The 23,640-nt window shown below is 37.2% G+C and overlaps 1 protein-coding gene and 1 pseudogene across 4 annotated transcripts in view; both read left to right on the top strand.

The window, feature by feature from the left end:
• The window catches only part of LOC140620417 (suppression of tumorigenicity 18 protein), a 137,846-nt gene that overhangs the window by 38,700 nt on the left and 75,506 nt on the right, over window positions 1-23,640 (top strand). The window lies entirely within an intron of this gene.
• LOC140620445 (U4 spliceosomal RNA) lies at window positions 17,664-17,741 on the top strand (annotated as a pseudogene).

Raw genomic sequence — 23,640 nt, forward strand, 5'->3', positions numbered from 1 at the left:
GTCTGCAAAAATGGTGTTTTCGACATCTTAACGATATTTTTTCTGTGTAAAGTGTGAACTGAAATAAGTATGTCCTACAGTATTGACAGGTCAGCTTCCACAACCAAAACATGATGTGCTTGAGTTTTCATTCTTCACAATGGGTGATTTCTCATGACACTAATGCAGACCCTTACTTAGGATTTGAAAGATTCAAGTGGTAGAAAGAACACTGGGTTAACGGTAGTCCTGGGTTCTGGAGGTTCTGTCAGTGGCCGGTGTGTGACTGTGGAGAGGTGTTTAAATGTCAAGTTCTGCTGCCTTCTTGGCTAAAGAAACTCAGCACTTTCAATCCTGGCCCCTGAATTCATCTAACTTCCCTCCATCCCCATCCCAAAATATAGCTACATTTAACATCTTGCTTTATTCACACCTATCTTCTGAGTTCATCGTTACCATTGAGCCTCTCCTTAACTACCTTTGCACCTGATCTTGTTTTCCTTGCACAATCCTTCTCCTTGTTTATTTTCTCCTTTTGAAGGAGAAAGCATTTTCCCCGCCTTTTTAAAAAGATTTACCTATTCATCCTAGAGAGAAGAGAGAGAGAGAGAGAGTGGGCTGGTGGGGAGAAGAGAGGGATCCTTAAGCAGACTCGCTGGTGAGCGCGGAGGCCCACTTTGGGCTCCATCTCAGGAACCTGAGATTATGACCTGAGCTGAAATCAAGTGTTGGATGCTTGACTGACTGAGCCATCCAGATTTCCCCTACACCCCTTTTATTTATTTATTTATTTATTTTTCTTATATTCTTTATTCTTTTTTTTTTTTTTTTTTCTTTTACAAACCCTTGTGTCGAGGGCTGACTTTCAGTAGATCGCAGCGAAGGAGCTGCTCTGCTACGTACGTACGAAACCCCGACCCAGAAGCAGGTCGTCTACAAACGGTTTAGCACCAGGTTCCCCAGGAACGTGCATTGTGTGACTGGCGAGGGGGCGACCCCCTTTCCGACCGCGCCCCTTTCCCGGCCGAGGGGTCAGTAGCGCCGGGGGGCCTGCGGCACCGAGCTGGGGCGTGCTGCGGCCCGTGCACCCTTTTTTAAAGCATTTTTTTTGCCTAATCACCTTTGTCTTCACATTTTGTTTTCTTAATCTTCCCACCATACTATTTCCTATAGGAAAATCCATTCCTGAAGAAGCTATTGCTTATTCTTCTTTTTATAAAATGTTCTTTCCTTTTCAACCATTTCAACTCTGTGATAGTCTACTCCTGGCAAAACTCTTTCCTTCATCTTTTCCCACTTGGGATTCATACTTACTCTTTAAAGCGAATGACTAATGTCATCTCCTCCATTAACTGTCCCTGTGACCTCCCAGGCTAATACTTTTTTCCATTGTGTACTCAAAGTACTTCTTTTCTTGTCTGTGTTAAAGCACTTATTATGTTGAATCATAGCTATTTTATTATTCATTCATCCATCTGTCCACCCATTCAAAAGAAAGCAGATCCCCTGCTTTCAAGTTTAGAGTTTGGGGAAAATTAAAAAAAAAAAAAAAAAGCTAAAAACTAAAAAATTTTAATTAGTCACATACAATTCTGTCTTTTTGATACACTTTTTTAAATGAGCTTTTTAAGGACAAAGAATCCATTTTATTCACCATTTTGTCCCTAGTACATAATGTTACTCAAAAAATACTTTATTTTACGTTGTCTACCAATGTTTGTTTTTAGAATAAATAATGTAGTTAGTAACTCATTGTAAAGGAATTTCTATTTAATGTTGATTCTCTTTAACTATTTTCATATAGTGCCCACACTTCTTTGTTTCCAAATTTTTAGACTCTTTCCCTAGTTCTGTCCCCTTAAAGTCAAGACCTTTTAGGCAGCAAAACTCCTACAAGAAATACATTTTATCAAAATGTCAAACATAAAAATGAGGTGCTCTTTATTCTGTTAACTCCTCCTTTGGTTTCACTTGGTCATTTTCAGTCAGGAAGAGAAACCAGAACTGGAATAGAAAAATCATATTTTTATGTTTGTATGAAGGGATCAGTCAAGTGAGTCTCTGGACAGGAGTAGCCTCATGCCACAAGGTCAGAAAGTAAAGCCACTGCTGGACATGTGGGCACTTAGAAGAAATCCAAGGCTGGGGCAGACAGGTACAGAACAGTGTCAATAAAGAATGGCTTTTAAATGTGGGTTTTCTTTAAAGATCCTAATCTTGGTTCTCAGCCTGGGGCCCAGAGCACAGTCTCATCTTCAGGGGAGGCATACATAGAGATTGTTCGCAAAGGTGGGGTAGGGGGTCTGTTCTAAGGACTCCTTTCAAAATCAGGGTCAGGGAAGTGAACCTATGTAGAGAAATGATTGCAATATGTCTCTGAGGGCACAATCTCCACCTTCTTTCCTGTGTGGGAGTCACAGAAGAAACTCCAATCTTCCATGTCACTCCTATGAGAATGGGGAGAATTTAGACTCCAGACTCCCCATGCTATTTGTGGTGATTGCTCCAATCTTCTGGGGACCCTCTGTCTTTGTAAGTGGAAGTTAACACAAATCCTGCAACCTGTCCTGCAGAGTCACTAAGCTCTAGGTTCCTTGAAGTAAGGACTGGCGGGTTCATTTTTCCATGATCATTTTTTAAAAATCTTGGCTGCCTGACATGACACACTTCCTGATTTCCTCTACCTCTTCATATATTCTTAGTTCTCATTGCTAGTTCCTTCTCAATATCCCAAACGCTAAACACTGGATCCCTCCAGGTGTGTCCTTGACCCTTTTTGCTGGTGATCCTTTGATGATCTCATTTAGGCTTTTAGTACATCTACAGGAAAATAAATCTTTCTTCTCTAAACTTCAAACTTGTATCTCCAGCTGTGTAGTCAGCATCTCCAAAAGGATCCCTCAAGTATATCTCAAAAGTAATAGTCCAAAATTGAAAGCACAACTTCTATAACCAGGACACATCCACAGCCTTGCCTGTATTAGTAATTGGGGAAGCACAAAAGTCCTGGAGCCTCCTTGACTTTTCCCCTCATACCCAGTATGCAATCTTTCTGACATTCTTATGGCTTGAATTTCAAGATAAATCCACAATCTGACCATTTCTCACCATGCCCACTGCTATTACTAGGCTTTCAACCCTTCACTGTTCACTTGAGTTATTAAAGCAACCTCCTCACTGGTTTCCTTACGTCTGTCCCTTTAGCAACCTGCAGTTCACTCCACAAGGCAGCCAGAATGGTCTTGTTAATGTGAAGCCAGACCATGTCACCCCTCTCCTCAAAACGTCCTGATAGGTTTCCCTTTTCTCAAAAGAAAGACAACATTCTTAATCTGACCTGGTCTCTTTGACCTTTCCATTGCCCCTTGTATGCCCATGTGCCGCCCTAGATAAGACTGCTGATGCTTCAGGCCTTTACATGCTGTTCCCTGTGCCTAGAATGCTGTTCCTTGCATAGTTGCATGTCTCCCTCCCTTTCTTACTTCAAGTCTCTACTCAAATGCCTCCTTGTCAGCAAGGCCTTCCCTGACCTCAGCCTTTCGAATACTAAGCCCTCATTTCTCAGCTTTCTCTATTCTCCTTCCCTGTTTTATTTTTGGTGGAAATAAAAGATAGACTACCTTTTAAAACGTGGTACAACTACTTGTTACTTTGTTTTTAATCTGTCTCTTTTCATGGCATTGTTGTTTTCTGACAGCAGGAATTGTTATCTTTCATTTCATTGATGATATCCTCAAATCTAGAATAGTGCCTGATGCATATAAGGAAAAAATGAAAAACTTGGCATAAATGCGTTCTGAGTGCTACAGAAGGCACTGGAATAAGACAAGAACTTACAACTTTTGAAATAGCCTAAAGGTCATGAAAACACAGTGTGATGATTCCTATAAAATAGATTTATGTAAGAGAGCACAAGAAATGAGCAGGTAATAGTGGTGAGGGTTTGCCTTGAGTTGGAAGGATAAGAATGTATCTGCCCAGGCAATTCCTATGGGCAAAAAGCAAGCACTCTGTAAAGATGGGTAAAATGAGATTGAATGGCAAACTCTTCCATCAGCATAGTTCTTGGCCTGCTGTGGGTTTGAGTGGCTTGTGAGTGGGTCAATGGAAAAGGCACAGATAAAAACAGAGCTTGTCCCTTGAATGTATATGAAGGCCATTACTTTAAACCCATTTCCACTTGCCCATCCTAAACAAGATTGCCCCATATTTTTAAAAGCAATAAAAAATCATGTATTAGAAGAAAACTTGTACTATTAGATCCAAATGTCTTTATATATATTTTTTATTTTGTGCTTTAGTGAATTAAGCTTTGACATTCAGTTTATTTCTATATCTAAAACAAAGGCAGGATGATATCTTGACAACACTGTAGACCAAGCCTGCAAATAGGTTTTTAACCTCATGATACTTATTAATCATGGAATCATCCTTATAAATGATTTATAACACAGTTCCCAGAAGCCCACCCCACTAATATGTGGATCAAATGGTGAAATGAATATCCTGAGCCCTCCCATGCCCTGAAGCACTACTGTCCACATGAAATGAGTGGAACCCTGGCTCAGAACTGGGTTCCCAGTTACTTTGGTATTGTCAGGGCAGCACAGTTTTATAATATTCTGAATGAGAATATGATTTTTTTAAAAAAAATTTACACATTAGAATACTAAATTTGAATGAAGGCACTGGCAAAATAGTCACTCACTCCTACCTCCACTGGTGAATGAAAAGGTAAGGGCATCCTGTGAGTGGCCCAGGAGGTTGGACAGCCTGCTAGGATGGGAGACAGTAAAGCCAAGCTGGGACCAAGCCTTTCTGCATTGGTGTGGCCTGGGGACAGAGGTGGCCAGGAAGTGGCTCCTCAGAAGCTCTGGTGGTGGATAGCGAGGAAGGCACAGTGTATGTAGAAGGGGTTGGGCTACAGGAAATGATGTGTAGTACTGGTAGGCTTCCTTTGTAGTGGAGTGTTTCTAAATCAGGGACAGCCTTTCAAAGCAAGTTACTTCTGATTCACTAGGATAGTTGACTAATAAAACATTTTGCATATTTGTATGTGTACACATATATACTTACACATACACACGGAGAGAGACGTTACACATACATTTATATACACATGATTATAGCAATATATTCAAGTAAATGATTCCTACTATCTCAGCACTTCACTATTTTAACCCTTGTTCTTACTTTTAAATGTTATTCCAGCGTGGCAGCAAGTTCTGTGAGATGATTCATGATACGTTCTGATGAAGTAGAGAAGGACAAATGGGAGCATTCCAAGTATCAGGCAATTCTGTTTCATAGCAAAGACCTTGTGCATATCTGTAGGTTTCTAGTATTTTAGTTCAGGGAACTGAGAAAGGAACCTGGATCTATGGACCAAATATCTGCATTCAGGTAAAGAAATAAAACTGGCATTTATGATAGTAGTCATAAAACAGCCACATGCTCTTAAAAAGTATTTTGTCATAGTAATTTTAAAAATCAAAAACTACAATATGACCCATATTATTTGATGAAGTTCTGTGTTTGTGTTGGTATCCATGACTGTTGTGTTTTGTTTCCCCTCAGTGGGTATATTTTCCCCTCCTATTGGTGTGTCTGTCTCCTAGTCTTTGCACGGTAGGTTGTGCTCAGTGTCTTCGTTTCTGCTCATCTTTGTCAATCTAACTGTGCCCACCCCCACCCCATGCTTAGTCTCTTTCCCTTTTTTCCAGCCTCCCTGACTTCCACTTTTTTCCTTGTGATCTCTTATAGCTCATCCTCTCTTTCCCTCTCTCTCAACTTTCCTTCTTTTCATAGTGTCTGTCCTTCTGCAAATCTCTTATAAATATCCATGCTAGATCTATCCTACTTGAAATTAAGAAACACATTCTTTTGAATATTGAAAAAAATCTATAGTAGAAACCACAATGGGAATTGCTAGAAAAAAATTAGTAAATAATGAAAAGGTCAACATTGGTAAACTCTGTTCCAGATAACAAAAATAACATGACTCTCCTTCTTACTACAAAATCATACAAATGTAAATAATACCTGAAGGAACTATTCATATATAAATTTCATCCAGGAGTAGTAAATTAATTATATTTCAAAGAAAAGAAGCTAGTATATTAGTTTCCAATATATAAGATATGGTTGTAATGATCCATTTTTCATAAAAATATTTAATTCTTACATCAAATTTTTAAACCTATATTAAGCTCCATTCTCAACAACAATTCGGAGCCTGCTCCTTAGTGAGAGTTCACATATGTACCTCTTGGGAAAAAGAAAATAGAATGTTCATACTAGAGAACAGAAGGACATCTATCCTTTATTCATTACAGTACTAATTAGACTTTGTGTTTTCAAATTTTCATTTAGAGCTCTACTAAATTAACTTGATTTTACTTATATGGCCCTGGTTGGTGTGTTTCTGGGAGTGACTGACCCCTAGAAACAAAAAGCTCCAAATCCCATCATTAGTTGATGATTTTTACTTTGTTAATAAATGAGATAATTTTCATTACTAAGGATGTGCCTACATCACAAACATGTAGGAATTTGATATTTGATAGGTTTGGACATGGTGCTTATAGAAATAATTCTTGATAAAATCGTCCATAATAAACTTTTGCTTCCCTCTGAGTTATCCGGCTAATTCACACGATCTTGAATTTATCCACATGGCCATGAGTTAGATATTAATCACCTTTGTTAATTTTGTTCAAAAGTAATTTTAAAGCTGACATTTTTTGATGTGTATTTTACAATCACTGTCACTTACTCCATTCTGATGTTCCATTAAAAAATGAGAGCCAAAGTGGAATTTTGCCAGTGCCTGCATGGAGGGAGGTTCTACATTCTATTCAGCACCTTCCATTACAGCTTAAGTTCTCACTCTGATTATTAAATAACTGCAATTTACTTCGAACCTTAAATTTTATGACAAACTGTTTTGTTTTGTTTTTTCTTGAGAAGTGTGCATGGAAGGGTTCTGTTTATCTTCCAGCTGCAGAAAGTGCTTGCTCAGTGGCTACGTGATCAAAACAAATACTCCATAACCTCTCGGAGTCCGCAGGCACCACGCTACACACACATATATAAAGTATAAATATGTTTAAATAAAGTAGAAAAAAGATTTAAAGTCAAGGAGAAGACATAGAGTATGTCAGTCCTCACAAGACATTTGCCAAACAAAATAAAATGAAATATTGATTAAATGGGAAGATGATTGAAGCTTTTCAACAGAATTCATGGGGGTGATTTGAAAATAACAGGAATATACTTGTATTTAAGATTTCTTTTTCTTTTGAGTTTGAAGTTTGGGCTTAAACTCATTTTCCCCAGGGAAGAGCTAAGCTAGCATGGCTCATTCCTCCCCAGAAAGCAGGGGTTACCTGGCAGTCCAATGGTCCTATTGAGCAAGCCTAGGGAAGGAGGAGGAATAGAGGGAGCAAGGGCATCTCCCAACCCCCATTTCAGCCTCAACTATGTCTTTTGCTTTTTAAATTTAACCACTTTAGCGAGCATTTTCCAGTAACAAAATTTCTGCTAGTAACATAATTGCTATATAAGATTTTATGAAATACTATACTAGGGAACTTAAAGGAGGGTACACTTTATTTTCTTTTAAATATAGATATTTATGAATATACCCAAAAATGAATGTATGGGATGTTATAGTATACTAATATAATGTACAAAAACACAATATTTTTATCCCCACTATCATGGGATTTCACAGTTCTCTTTATTTAACTTTTTATTTTATTTTTGTCTAGGAATACAAACTTTAAAGAAAAGAATTCAGTGTGTTGACTCATTAGTTAAAGTAAAAAGAATCACTTTGAACTCAATTCTACAAACACATTTAATTTAAATTGTCAAGATACTACTATTCAACCACGCGTAATTTTTTTAACTGATAAAATCTTTTTTTGTTGTTTTTTTTTAACTGATAAAATCTATATAATAAAATACTTATAGGATCAACTAAGATGATGCCATAATAATCTTCTTCTGGAATTTTTTTGGGGGGGAGGTGCTTGGGTGGCTCAGTCGGTTAAGTGTGACTCTTGGTTTTGGCTCAAGTCGTGCTTTCAGGGTCATGAAATCTAGCCCCAGGTAGGAGAGTCTGCTTGAGATTCTCTCTCTCTCTCTCCTTCTTCCTTTGCCTCTCACTCTTGCTCACCCATATGCTCTCTCACACTCTCTAAAATAAATAAATAAATAAATCTTTTTAAAAACTTAATTTTTTTATTTACAAGTAGGGCTATTTTAAATATCTTCAAATATATTACTATTTTATATATAATATAATACTATTTTATAAGGGAAACATTTATGAATTGTGAATTTCATTTTGCTATTTCTTTAGGATTATATAAGATTCCCTATATTTCATTTTTCTTAATACTTTGTTTTATTCTGATATTTGACAAAATATAAAACCACATATTTTTATTTTATGTACTTACAAGAAGGTATTTTGAAGTATTAATAAATTAAAATAACAGTCTTGCTTTAACGGAGTTAAATTTCTCAGAAAATAACAAATCTCTTTCTGTATTTAAATTATCTTTTTATTCTTTTGATATCCTGATCCTAAAATCCACATAATGACCATCTCTTGCTGTCTTTAATTTTCTAACTGTATCCTATTATATCAACTTCTTTTGGGGAAATCCCCATGACCCATCATATTATGTTTCTGAAAAGACCAATGAACTATTCATATATTGCATGGCTAAGCTGTTGCTATATATTAACTTAATTGTTTACTCAATCTATAGGCAATTAAAAGAAGTTTGGTGGTACACATATTATTTAGCTGAGATACACCATTTGCTTTTGGCTACAAATTGGAGGAAATTTATATTTTAATTAGACCATATTCCAAATTTTAGTGTATTATTTTGTGTTTTAATGAATGATTGAAGAGTTCTTTCTTTAAAATTTTTTGTTCATGTGAAGATTGAGTTATTTTAAAACTGTATAATTCTTCTGCATTCTTGTAGAGTTTGGAACTGATTGCTTCATCACATCATGTTCATTTGGTCAGTCTTTATGGGGACCAACTAAGATTTCTTGGCTTACCTGCTACTGTTAATTTACCTCCTGTCCGATTTTCAACTGTGTTGCAAAAGCACATCTTCAGTGATGAAGGGAATTATAAGCAAAAGCTCACATGGATCAGTGACCTTTTGCTCCAGAGAGGTGGGCCAATGCATCTTCTGTACTTTCAGTGAGTAGCTTTTTGATGCATCTCCTGGAGAAAGGCAATATTCTAGTTTCATGTTTGTACTGACATCATTTTTATATGCTTATGTCTGGGTGGAATTGAACTTCAATGAACATTTACTAAGCATCTTACTAAGACACAGGCCTTATATTATATACAAGAGATATAAAAATAAACAAGAAACAGTCTCTGTTCTCTTGCCGATGTTTTCAGGTTACTGGATGAGACAATTACAATTCAGAGGGTTAAGTTTTATAATAATAGTAAATGCCAAATGCTATGGTGACATAGAAGCAATACACTCTGACAATGTTGCTGGGATGACATCCCAAAGGAGGGTATGTTCACCAGCACAAAAGGGCAGCAGGAAGTTTGTAGGGTCTATTCTTAGTGCCACTTACCTATTACCTCACAATTCAGAGCAAGTTATTATTATTATTATTATTATTATTATTATTATTATTATTGTAAGGTGGCTTTAATGGCTTGACTATTTTATGAAAAAACTGTTGTGGATGTTACACAATTAATCTATCATTCATAAAACTTAATCTCAATTAAATGAGGAGAAAAAAGCATTTATTAGCTGTGGCCTTATTGGAAAAAAAATTCCTCCCTCTTATAAACCTGATATTATCAAATAACCTTGCCAGTGGAATCAGTGTTCCATGACAGCAAACTAACCATCGATAAATAGCAACAACTTCAATGCTGACTTTATGACATGAGTAATAGGGGAAGCTTAAATGATAGGTTTAGTCTAGAGCACACTCTAGCTTTACATAGCTCTGTAAACATGAGCATAGTCACAAGTTTCTAAGACATAGCTGAGAGAGCTGGCTCATGAATTTCAGGCACTGTCTTTAATGAATGAGCAATATCTATATAGTCCCTGTATAAAAGTAAATTTGCCATTCACAGTAGCCTTTCGGCGCTCTCAGGAATAATGAGACCCATTTCAAATGAACATAGGACTTTAATTTTCCCACAGGGTCCTATCTCCTGATTTCCTAAAAATGTGGTCAAGTAGATTGTCTGGGTATCCAAACCTCAGAGTGTTGGTGTACAGGGTTTTTCAGGAAAGGAAGTGATAACTCCTCAAAAAAAAAAAAAAAAAAAAACCTTCAGAGAAAATACCTTATATCAAATGTGACATTGTGTCTGGGGTAAACATTACAGCACATTTGCCTAAATTCTTACCAGCAATGATTTAGGCATTTAGGATAATCTGTTAATTTTGTGAAAAATATAGTGGAAAAATATTGAAAGTCCAATTTTCTAGTACATAATATCAATATTTTATTTTTTCTTTTTTTTTTAATGAGGTACTTAGATTTCATTCAGTAGGTAGTATTTTAGATCACTAAAATGAAGCTTATCTGTTAAAACACAGGGACAAGAGCATTCATTCTGTGTACCTCTTCTCTGACCTACTCTCTCACATTTTGCTATGGCACTCATTTCAAATGTAATTGTATATTCTCTCTTGTCAGTTATTGTGGTCTCATCATGTTTCATACTTTTGTATTTTTTATTATATTGAGCTAATAACAAGTCCCTTGGAAAAGCCACTGAAATATGTCTATTTTTTAAGATTTTAAAATTAAATATATAATGATAAAGACCTATCATGAATGGATATCACAATGGATTGTGAAAAGCATATATCAAAACAATACACTGTGTTGTCAGATAAACTTTTTTTTTTAACCATCAGTCTTTCAAGTAAAAAGTATCAGTGTTTCTTGGTTTTCTGACTGAGTGATAATGAGATGTATCTTTATCTTCTTGCTTCAAATGGAGTCAAAAGGAAACCCATGAACTGCAGCCAAGGCCAGAAATGCTCAAGGCATTCAAAACAAACACGCAAGAGGGACTATATCAGTTCTATAAGTCAGGAGTGAGTTTCACACCCACCAGTACTTCCAGCCTAGCCACCAGTACCTGCCTTCAGGCCCCAGGGCTAATCTCATCAATCCTTTACCCAACATTAGATTCCCTGAGAAACAGACTGAGACAGAAATATGCAACACAATGTGGGGCTTTCTTTGGTGGAGGGCATGCTTATGAGAGCAACACTTGTTTAGAAGAAAGGGCAGTAGGACTGGGCACCTGGAGAAGTTGAATTGCAATTCAGTTGCAACAGAAGCCTTGGCTACTTCTACTGAAAGCTCTGGGATTGTTCTTCAGAGTTTGTCCTGCCTTAAGGCAAAGGTGAATGTGGGCTGCCCCTACGGGGATGTGATTTGGGGTTAGATAGTTCTCTGACTAAGGGCAATTCCCAAAAATGGATTTAGCTAAGATCCATTAGATTCCAGCACTCTCACTAAGTGGAGGAAATGAATACCTTAGTCCTGAAGCAGAGAGAGAGTAATGGCATATTATGGTATACACTATAGTCTACACTTCACAGTTCAAATCCACTTGCTTTGTATATTAAGTTTATTTTCTACTTACTCTTCTATTAATTCCCTTTATCTTTGCCAAGTATCTCTGCTGATCTAGAGGGCTTACTTGGTGGTATGACTCAGACCTTTCTCGTGAAGGGATCTGAGCTCCTAGTCACCATAACATTTAGATTCTCTATGTGCTGCATGTGTTGATTTCTTGCCAGGTTTGAGCCAGGAAAAAACAGGAGACACTGCAGTGGATCACTTGGGTGCTAAACGTATTCTTCTCTGTCACCAAAATGTAACAGCAGCCTCACTACTCCAATGATCAAAGTCAGTTACTCCTCCCAGAATGGTGACTCTTCTTTGCTTGCTGACTATCCCAGCAAAAGAAGTCCAAGTGACTGAGAAGCATTCAAGGCTTAAAGTTTAATAGGACTTTTACTATGTTCCCTGGTAGAAGCATTCTTTTTGGGGATCAGGGATCATTAGAACCACAGAACTTAGGTTTGTGGTGAGGTATATGTATAGGTCCTCCAAGGTGGTCACTGGAAGTCATAGTAAACCAAACCATTCCTAAGACTACCTCTTAGTTCTTGTACCTATTTATTCAAACTATCAAGGGCATAGCATTATATAATAATCATAAAAGTGCATATTGCCAGTGGACAGGCTTACTCTGGCCTACTCCTCCCCTGTGGCCCAAAACCCAGTGGATGGTGTGTCCTGGCCCAGTGGTTGCAGACAATCTTCACAGAGGACACCCCTTGAATTCCTGGCTCTGTGGTTATGAGGGATTGTGTTTACGGGTGCCAAGGGGCTGAAACATCATAGAGACAGTTCTTGGCAGGCTACCACTGTCAGGTCATTACACAGAGAGCAGACTGAGACATTCCCCCAGTCTTCCTGTGACCACTTCTTGTAGCCTGAGAGAGACAGCTGTTTGCCTGAAAATAGAAATAAACACAGAGTCAAGCAAAATGAGGAAACAGAAGAATATATTCCAAATGAAAGAACAAGATAAAATATCAGAAAAAAAATTAATGAGAGATAAGTAATTTACTGGATAAAGAGTTCAAGGGAATGTTCATTAAGGTGCTCACCAATCTACGAGAAGAATAGATGAACACAGAACTTCAATAAAGAGATAGAAGCTATAAGAAAGTACCAAACAGAAGCCCCAGAGTGAAGAATATGATAACTGAACTGAAAAATATACTTGAGGGGTTCAACAGCAAACTAAATAAAGTAGGAAAAAAGATCAGTGACCTGGAAGACAGGACAGTGGAACTCACCCAAACAGAGCAGCAAAAAGAAAAAAAGAATTTTAAAAAGTGAACACAACTTAAGGGACCTATAGGACAACATCAACTGGAACAACCTTCACATTATACAGGTCTCAAAAGGAGAAGAGAGAGAAGGGGACAGAAAACTTATTTGAAGAAATAATAGCCAAAAACATCCCTAACCTGGGAAAGGAAACAGCCAGATCCAGGAAGTACAGAGGATTTCATATAAAATGAAGCCAGAGATCCACCCCAAGATACATCATAATTAAAATGTCAAAGGTTAGTGATAGTGACAGAATCTTAAAAACAGCAAGAGAAAAACAATTTGTTATGTATAAGGAAAACTCCTTAAAACTATGAGCAGATTTTTCAGCAGAAATTTTGCAGCTCAGAGAGGCATCCCATGATATATTAAAAATGCTGAAAGCAAAAACTTCTAGCCAAGGATATTATACCTGGTAAGGTTATCATTCAAAATTAATAGAAAGATAAAGTGTTTTCCAGACAAGTGAAAACTAAAGTAGTTCATCACCACTAAACTTGCCATACAAGAAATGTTAAAGGGTCTTCTTTAAGCTGAAAAAAAGAATGCTAATCATAACAAGAAAACATGGAAATAAAAGCTCATTGGTAAAGGTAAATATATAGTGAAATCAGTAATCATAAAGCTAGCATGAAGGTTAAAAGACAAGACGGGCAAAAAAATAATTATAAGTATAAAACTTGGTTAAGAAATAGACAAAATAGAGGCACCTAGGTGGCTCAGTCAGTTGAGCATCTGACTTGTGATTTCAGCTCAGGTCATGATCTCATGGGTTGTGCAATCAAATCCTGCACTGGGCTTTGAGCTCAGGTAGGAGTCTGTCTCAGATTCTCTCCCTCTCCTTCTGCCCCAACTCCTCCATGATCCCTCTCCCCCTACCTCTCTGTCTAAAATGAATAAATAAATCTTAAAAAAAAGAAATAGACAAAATAAAAATATGAAATGTGACATCAAAAACATAAAATGTGGGAGTAGGGAATAAAAACGCAGTTTAGTTCAAATTCAACTTGCTATCAACTTAAAATAGACTAGTCTATATATGTTCATATATGTAAGCTTCATGGTAACCACAAAGCAAAAATCTATAGTAGATACACAAAAAACAATGGGATAGCAATCTAAAAGTAACACTAAAGAAAGGCATCAAACCACAATGGAAGAAAGAAAGAAAGAAAGGAAAAATGGAACAGACAAGAATACAAAACAGCCAAAAAAAACAGTGAACAAAATGGCAATAGGTACATATCTATCCATAATTACTTTAAATACAATGGACTAAATAGTTCAATCAAAAGACATAGAATGGATGAATGTATTAAAAGAAGAAGATCCATCTTTATGCTTTCTCCAAGAGACTCAGATGTAAGGAAACACACAGGCTGAAAGTGAAGTAATAGAGAAAGATGTTTTATGCAGATGGAAAAAAAAAAACAAATGAAAAGCTGTACTTATTTCAAATAAAATAGACTTAAAGACTGTAGTAAAAAATAAGCTGGGCATTACATAATGACAAAAGGGTCAATGCAGCAAGAAAATATAACATCTAAAAATATTTATGTGTCATACATAGGAGCACCAAATTATGCAAAGCAGATATTAACAGACATCAAAGGAGAAATCAATGGTGATACAGCAGTATTAGAGGATGCTAACACCTATGAACATCAACAGATTAATCATCCAGACAGAAGACCAGGAAGGAAGCATTGACACATTAGACCAGATGGATTAAACAAAACATTCCATCCAAAAGCAGCAGAAGACACATTCTTCTCAAGGGCATATGGAACTTTCTCCAGGATCGATCATATGTTAGGCCACAAAACAAGTCCAAATAAATTTAAGAAGACTGAAATCACATCAAGCATCTTTTCATACCACAATGGTGTGAAACTGGAAATCAATCACAGAAAACAAACTGGGAAAAAAATCACAAATACGTGAAGATTAAACAACATGCTACTGGACAACCAATGGGTCAATGAAGAAATCAAAGGAGAAATTAACAATAAAAACCTGAGACAATGAAAATGAAAATACAACATACCAAAACCTTTGGGAAGAACAAAAGCAGTTTTAAGATGGAAATTCATTGCACTTCAGGCCTACCTCAGGAAACAAGAAAAATCTCAAAGAATCCAACTTTACACCTAAAATCTCAAATAAACAATTTTACTTTACACTAAGTGAACTGGGAAAAAAAGAAACAAATGAAGTCCAAAGTTAATGAAAAGATGGAAGGAAATAATAAAGATCAGAGCAGAAATAAATGGAATAGAAAAGATCAGTGAACCCAAGAGCTGGTTCTTTGAAAAGAGAAACAAGATTGATAAACTCTTAGTGAGACTCACTAAGAAAAAAAAAGAGGGCTCAAATTAATATCAGAAATGAAAAACGGAAAGTTACAACTGATACCAAAGAAATACAAAGGATCGTAAGAGACTACTGTGAGCAATTATATGCCAACAAATGACAAACTAGAAGAAATCAATAAATTCTTAGAAACACAAAATCTTCTGAGAATGAATCATGAAAAAATAGGAAATCTGAATAAACCAATTATTAAGGATATTGAAGTGGTAATAAAAAACCTCCCAACAAACAAAAGTCCAGTACCAGGTGGCTTCACTGGTGAATTTTACCAAATATTCAAAGAAGATTCAATAGTTATCCTTCCCAAATTATCCAAAACATTGAAGAGTAGGGAGTATTTCCAAACTCATTTTACAAAGTCAGAATTACCTGGTTACAAAGAAATGGACAAGGACAAAACACACAAAAAAAAGAAAATTATAGTCTAAAATCCCTGATAAACACAGATGCAAAAATCCTCAACAAATATATTAGCAAACTGAATTCATCAATACATAAAAAAGATTGTACAGTGTGATCAAGTGGGATATATTTCAGGGACTCAAGGATGGTTCTCCACCCATATATAAATCAATGTGATATCCTACATTAACAAAATGAAGGATAAAAAAAATCTTATGATCATCTCAATCAATGCAGAAAAGCATTTGAGAAAACACATACATTTATGCTAAAAATGCTCAACAAAGCAGGTATAGAAGGAACGTACTTCAATGTAATAAAGGCCATATATGACAAGTACACAAATAACACCATACTCAATGGTGAAAAACTGAGAGCTTGTCCTCTAAGATCAGGAGTAGGGCAAGGTGCCCACTTTCACCACTTTTATTCAACATAGTACTGGAAATCTTAGCCACAGCAATCAAACAAGAAAAATAAACTAAGACCATCCAAATTGGTAGGAAGATGTTAAACTATCACTATTTTCAGATCACATAATACTATACATAGAAAACCTTTCTAAAACCTTCACCAAAAAAACAGAACTAATAAATTCGGGAAAGTTGCAGAATATTAAATCAATATATAAAAATCTGTTGTGTTTTTATACACTAACAACAAATTATCAGAAAGAGAAATTTTTAAAAAAAATTCTTACTTACAATTGCATTTTAAAAATATCTATGGCTGAATTTAATCAAGGAGATGAAAACACCTGTACTTTAAAACTACAAGACATTGATGAAGTAAATTGAAGAAGACACAAGTAAATGGAAAGATATCCCATGCTCATGGATTGCAAGAATTCATATTGTTAAAAAATCCACATGGCCTGAAGCACTTTACAGATTCAATGCAATTCTTCTCAAAATTCCAATGACATTTTTCACAGAAATAGAAAAAAATCCTAAAATCTGTATGAAACCACAAAACATCCTGAAGAGTCAAAGCAATCTTGAAGAAGAACAATGCTGAAGGCATCACACTGCCTGATTTCAAACTATATTACAAGGCTATAGTAATCAAAACATTATGATATTGGCATAAAAACAGAAACATTCATCAGTGGAACAGAATGGAGAGGCCAAAAATAAACCTGTACATATATGGTGAGTTAATTAATGACAAAGGAAGCAATAATAATTGCTTAATAATATACGATGGAGAAAGGACTGTCTCTTCAATACATGCTGTTGAATAAACTGGACAGCCACATGCCAAAAGATGAAACTATCACTATCTTGTACCATACACATTAACTAAAAAATGTTTTAAAGCCTTGAATATAGGACCCAAACCCACAAAATTCCTAGAAGAAAACATAGGCAGTTAGCTCCTTGGCATTGCTTTTGGCAATATTTTTGGATCTGACTCCAAAGGCAATGTCAACAAAAGCAAAATAACAAATAGCACTACATCAAACTAAAAAACTTCTGTGCAGTGAAGGAAATCATCAAGCCAACATAAAGGCAACCTATTCAGTGAGAGAAGATATTTGCCAATCGTGTGCCCGCTAAGGGATTAATATCCAAAAGATATAGCGAATTCATGCCATTCAATCACAGGAACAACAACAAAACACATCAATCCAATTTAAAAATGGGCAGAGATCTGAATAGACATGTTTCCAAAGATATATAGTTGGCCAAGAAACATATTAAAGGATGCTCAACATCATTAATCATCAGGGAAATAAAACCAAAACCACAATGATATATCATCCCACACCTGTCAGGATGGCTATTATAAAAAAAGATAAGAAATAACAACAACAACAACAACAACAACAAAGAAATAACAAGTGTTGATGAGGAGGTGCGGAAAAAGTTAGACTTGTGCACTGTTTGTGGGAATGTAAATTGGTGGACCCCCTACAGAAAACAGAAATGAGATTCCTCAAAAAACTAAAAATAAGCTTTGCGCAGTGGCAGTATCGTAGCCAATGAGGTTTATCCGAGGTGCGATTATTGCTAATTGAAAAACTAAAAATAGAATTACCATATGATCCAACAATTCCACTTCTCGTTACCTATTTTAAGAAAATAAAAACACTAATTCAAAAAGATATATGCACCTCTCTGTTCTTTGCAACACTATTCACAGTAGCCAAGATATGGAAACAAAGTTATCTAGCAATGAATGAATGGATAAAGATGATGTCATGCACACATGCATGCACACACTCCATGGAATGCTACTCATCCATAAAAAAGATGAAATCTTGTATTTATAACAATATGGATGGACCTGGAGGGTGTTATGCTAAGTGAAATAAGTCAGAAGCAAGAGAAAACCAAATGCCGTATGGTTTCATCTTGGCAAGGTATTACCTCCAAAGGTAGCATCTCAACTATGCCTTTAAGAAGCCATTGTATCATTTCATCAGGCCAGAAATTTCTGCAATGTTTGGAAGTGATAATGGCAGTGTATCCAATTATTTTGTTCCCATAGTCATCTTCCTAACAAGATCTCTTGGTCCAATGAGATGTACGACAATTTCTTGTTGGTAGAACAGATGTTCTGTAAGCCCTCAGATAGTGTGGTACTACCTGAGGCCCTAAAGGCAAGAAAAGCAAATCCATATCCATAACGTGTAATTCCAGTCAAGTTGAATTACTACCCCTTCCAGAATAAAAAGAGCCTAGTGGTTGGTTGGTCATCTCAAAGGATAGTGTCATATTGTGTGTATGCCATTTATTTCCTTTGATGACAGACTGGACTGTGAGAGTAGCTAAATCAGTCTTAGTGGGAATCCATATTTTGGGTCTGTTCAATGCCTCATTCCCTACCCTTGACTCTACTCCATTAATGACTCCATTGCAACAGCATATGATAGCTGGAGACAGAGGCTGGCTAACTTCTGATCAGGCCATTCTATCTGGATGATGGTTTAATGCTTTGGTAAGTGCTCTGTGGTGGGTGTGATCATGCAAGACAAAGGCCTTCACATTTCACCCTGACTTTCATAAGTCCACCCACATACCTCTTCCTCAGACCTTGTCGCTGATCTTCCAGCTAAACCATTCCTTTCTGTCCCCACCTGACTACCTAAACTATTCTCTTTGCCTGTGGGTGCATATATTTTCTTACCTTGGCAATTTCTCTCTTCATGCAAAATGGAGGACCAGTTACATTGCTGCCCTGCCCGGTAGCTCTGCCCACTGGGGAGATTTCTTTACTCTATCCCTTTGAGAGCCACTCTTAAGTGGTGACCTGAAGGCTATTCTCAAATTGCACTCAGATGCTTTGTTAACTCACTTATAAATCAAGTTAATTCTTTTTCTTTCTTTGTATTTGCTATTCAGGTTCATCTGTGGCAGCTGGGGGTGAGGTACTGCCACCATAGTGGTGGATGTCATGTAGTTCTACTCATTCATCTTGCTTGTTTCCTCTACAGGAAATATTGCTTCAGCCCAATATTGGACCTTTCATTTTACGATGGATTACTTCCAGGCCTACTTGACATCATGACTTGGTAGATTAACAGAAACCAGTTCATGATGGCCAGCTCTGGTCTCAAGGTCAGAGATTTGATCTCTGCTAGAGCTGTTTTTCAAGTAATTTAAAATTCTTTGCTGCAATGTCATGACTTTGCTCCAGAAGTCCGTGATTCTTCCATTATCTTGCCATAAACTCCATTAATATGTTTTTCTTTTGTCACGGGTACCTCTAAACATCCCATAGGCTCTATTGGGTTTTATATCCAACCAGCAAGACTATCCTCAGTGTAGCTTGGGTCAGCTCTGCAGCCCTTTCAAAGCTTTCCACCCCTCTTGTCACTCAATGCATGGGTCCAGATGATATTCCCAAGTGTGGAATATGCTGCCCAAAAAATCTAAAGAGGCTAATCTGGCATTGTGCCTCCATCTCAGTGGTGGAAAGTGTGAGATGCAATAATTTGTCATTTATTATAAATGGTAATAGCCAGAATGCTCCAGTCCACTGATCCCCAAAAAACTTCACTAATACAGTGTGCCACTGAATTTTTGTTGGTTTATCTTACATCCTCTAGAACACAGATGTCTTGCCAAAACTTCCAAAGTACTTGATTCTTCTGATTACTTATTCTTGTTAGTATGGTGTCATCAACATAATTTACCAATGTGATATTTTGTGGAATGTTTAGATTATTCAGGCTGCATTGTGATCAAGGGCAGCAGAATGTGTAGTCTTTAGCAAGACTTTAGATCTCCACTTTTCCTTATCATTGGAATGCTGGACTGGTCTTGGTTCTGCTACCTGATAGACATGAGATAGAACATATTTGCCATGTCAGTGACTGAAAAATACATATTTGAGTCTGTGTTAATCTTCTGAAGCAAATATTCCAGCTAGCTGCTGTATTAGAACTATTTTTTGAGTTTGTGGTGGTCTACTATTAATTACCAGGAATATATTTTTTAAATGTTTATTTTATTTATTTATTTATTTATTTATTTATTATTTATTTTAATAAATTTATTTTTTATTGGTGTTCAATTTGCCAACATACAGAATAACACCCAGTGCTCATCCTGTCAAGTGCCCCCCTTAGTGCCCGTCACCCATTCACCCCCACCCCCTGCCCTCCTCCCCTTCCACCACCCCTAGTTCCTTTCCCAGAGTTAGGAGTCTTCATGTTCTGTCTCCCTTTCTGATATTTCCCACACATTTCTTCTCCCTTCCCTTATTTTCCCTTTCACTATTATGTATATTCCCCAAATGAATGAGAACATATAATGTTTGTCCTTCTCCAATTTACTTAGTTCACTCAGCATAATACCCTCCAGTTCCATCCACGTTGAAGCAAATGGTGGGTATTTGTCGTTTCTAATGGCTGAGGAATATTCCATTGTATACATAGACCACATATTCTTTATCCATTCATCTTTTGATGGACACCGAGGCTCCTTCCACAGTTTGGCTATTGTGGACATTGCTGCTAGAAACATCGGGGTGCAGGTGTCCTGGCTTTTCACTGCATCTGAATCTTTGGGGTAAATCCCCAACAGTGCAATTGCAGGGTCATTGGGCAGATCTATTTTTAACTCTTTGAGGAACCTCCACACAGTTTTCCAGAGTGGCTGCACCAGTTCACATTCCCACCAACAGTGCAAGAGGGTTCCCTTTTCTCCGCATCCTCTCCAACATTTATGGTTTCCTGCCTTGTTAATGTTCCCCATTCTCACTGGTGTGAGGTGGTATCTCATGGTGGTTTTGATTTGTATTTCCCTCATGGCCAGTGATGTGGAACATTTTCTCATGTGCGTGTTGGCCATGTCTATGTCTTCCTCTGTGAGATTTCTGTTCATGTCTTTTGCCCATTTCATGATTGGATTGTTTCTTTGCTGTTGAGTTTAATAAGTTCTTTATAGATCTTGGAAACTAGCCCTTTATCTGATAGGTCATTGGCAAATATCTTCTCCCATTCTGTAGGTTGTCTTTTAGTTTTGTTGACTGTATCCTTTGCTGCACAAAAGCTTCTTATCTTGATGAAGTCCCAATAATACATTTTTGCTTTTGTTTCTTTTGTCTTCGTGGATGTATCTTGCAAGAAGTTACTGTGGCCGAGTTCAAAAAGGGTGTTGCCTGTGTTCTCCTCCAGGATTTTGATGGAATCTTGTCTCACATTTAGATCTTTCATCCATTTTGAGTTTATCTTTGTGTATGGTGAAAGAGAGTGGTCTAGTTTCACTCTTCTGCATGTGGATGTCCAATATTCCCAGCACCATTTATTGAAGAGACTGTCTTTCTTCCAGTGGATAGTCTTTCCTCCTTTATCAAATATTAGTTGACCATAAAGTTCAGGGTCCACTTCTGGGTTCTCTATTCCGTTCCATTGATCTATGTGTCTGTTTTTGTGCCAGTACCACACTGTCTTGATGACCACAGCTTTGTAGTACAACCTGAAATCTGGCATTGTGATGCCCCCAGATATGGTTTTCTTTTTTAAAATTCCCCTGGCTATTCGGGGTCTTTTCTGATTCCACACAAATCTTAAAATATTTTGTTCTAACTCTCTGAAGAAAGTCCATGGTATTTTGATAGGGATTGCATTAAACGTGTACATTGCCCTGGGTAACATTGACATTTTCACAATATTAATTCTTCCAATCCATGAGCATGCAATATTTTTCCATCTCTTTGTGTCTTCCTCAATTTCTTTCAGAAGTGTTCTATGGATTTTAAGCTATACATCCTTTCCCTCTTTGGTTAGGTTTATTCCTAGGTATCTTATGCTTTTGGGTACAATTGTAAATGGGATTGACTCCTGAATTTCTCTTTCTTCAGTCTCATTGTTAGTGTATAGAAATGCCACTGATTTCGGGGCATTGATTTTGTATCCTGCCATGCTACCAAATTGCTGTATGAGTTCTAGCAATCTTGGGGTGGAGGCTTTTGGGTTTTCTATGTAGAGTATTATGTCACCAGCGAAGAGGGAGAGTTTGACTTCTTCTTTGCCAATTTGAATGCCTTTTATTTCTTTTTGTTGCCTGATTGCTGAAGCTAGGACTTCTAGTACTATGTTGAATAGCAGTGGTGAGAGTGGACATCCCTGTCTTATTCCTGATCTTAGGGGAAAGGCTCCCAGTGCTTCCCCATTGGAATGATATTTGCTGTGGGCTTTTGGTAGATGGCTTTTAAGATGTTGAGGAATGTTCCCTCTATCCCTACACTCTGAAGAGTTTTGATCAGGAATGGAGGCTGTATTTTGTCAAATGCTTTCTCTGCATCTAATGAGAGGATCATATGGTTCTTGGTTTTTCTCTTGCTGATATGATGAATCACATTGATTGATTTACGGGTGTTGAACCAGCCTTGTGTCCTGGGGATAAATCCTACGTGGTCATGGTGAATAATTTTCTTAATGTATTGTTGGATCCTATTGGCTAGTATCTTGTTGAGAATTTTTTCATCCATGTTCATCAGGGATATTGGTCTGTAATTCTCCTTTTTGGTGGGGTCTTTGTCTGGTTTTGGAATTAAGGTGATGCTGGCCTCATAGAACGACTTAGGAAGTCCTCCATCTCTTTCTATCTTTCCCAACAGCTTTAGTAGAATAGGTATGGTTTCTTCTTTAGACATTTGATAGAATTCCCCTGGGAAGCCATCTGGCCCTGGACTTTTGTGTCTTGGGAGGTTTTTGATGACTGCTTCAATTTCCTCCCTGGTTATTGGCCTGTTCAGGTTTTCTATTTCTTCCTGTTCCAGTTTTGGTAGTTTGTGGCTTTCCAGGAATGCGTCCATTTCTTCTAGATTGCCTAATTTATTGGCGTATAGCTGTTCATAATATGTTTTTAAAATCGTTTGTATTTCCTTGGTGTTGGTAGTGATCTCTCCTTTCTCATTCATGATTTTATTAATTTGAGTCTTCTCTCTCTTCTTTTTAATAAGGCTGGCTAGTGGTTTATCTATCTTATTAATTCTTTCAAAGAACCAACTCCTGGTTCTGTTGATCTGTTCCACAGTTCTTCTGGTCCCGATTTCGTTGAGTTCTGCTGGAATCTTTATTAACTCTCTTCTTCTGCTGGGTGTAGGATCTATCTGCTGTTTTTTCTCTAGCTCCTTTATGTGTAGGGTTAGCTTTTGTATTTGAGTTCTTTCCAGTTCTTTTTTTTTTTTTTTTTTTTATTGATAGGCACACAGTGAGAGAGAGAGGCAGAGACACAGGCAGAGAGAGAAGCAGGCTCCATGCACCGGGAGGCCGACGTGGGACTCGATCCCGGGTCTCCAGAATCGCGCCCCAGGCCAAAGGCAGGCGCCAAACCGCTGCTCCAACCAGGGATCCCGAGTTCTTTCCAGTTCTTGAATGGATGCTTGTATTGCGATGTATTTCCCCCTTAGGACTGCTTTTGCTGCATCCCAAAGATTTTGAACGGTTGTATCTTCATTCTCATTAGTTTCCATGAA

Source organism: Canis lupus, chromosome 28 (genome assembly GCF_048164855.1).
Source record: "Canis lupus baileyi chromosome 28, mCanLup2.hap1, whole genome shotgun sequence".
Taxonomy (NCBI): Eukaryota; Metazoa; Chordata; class Mammalia; order Carnivora; family Canidae; genus Canis; species Canis lupus.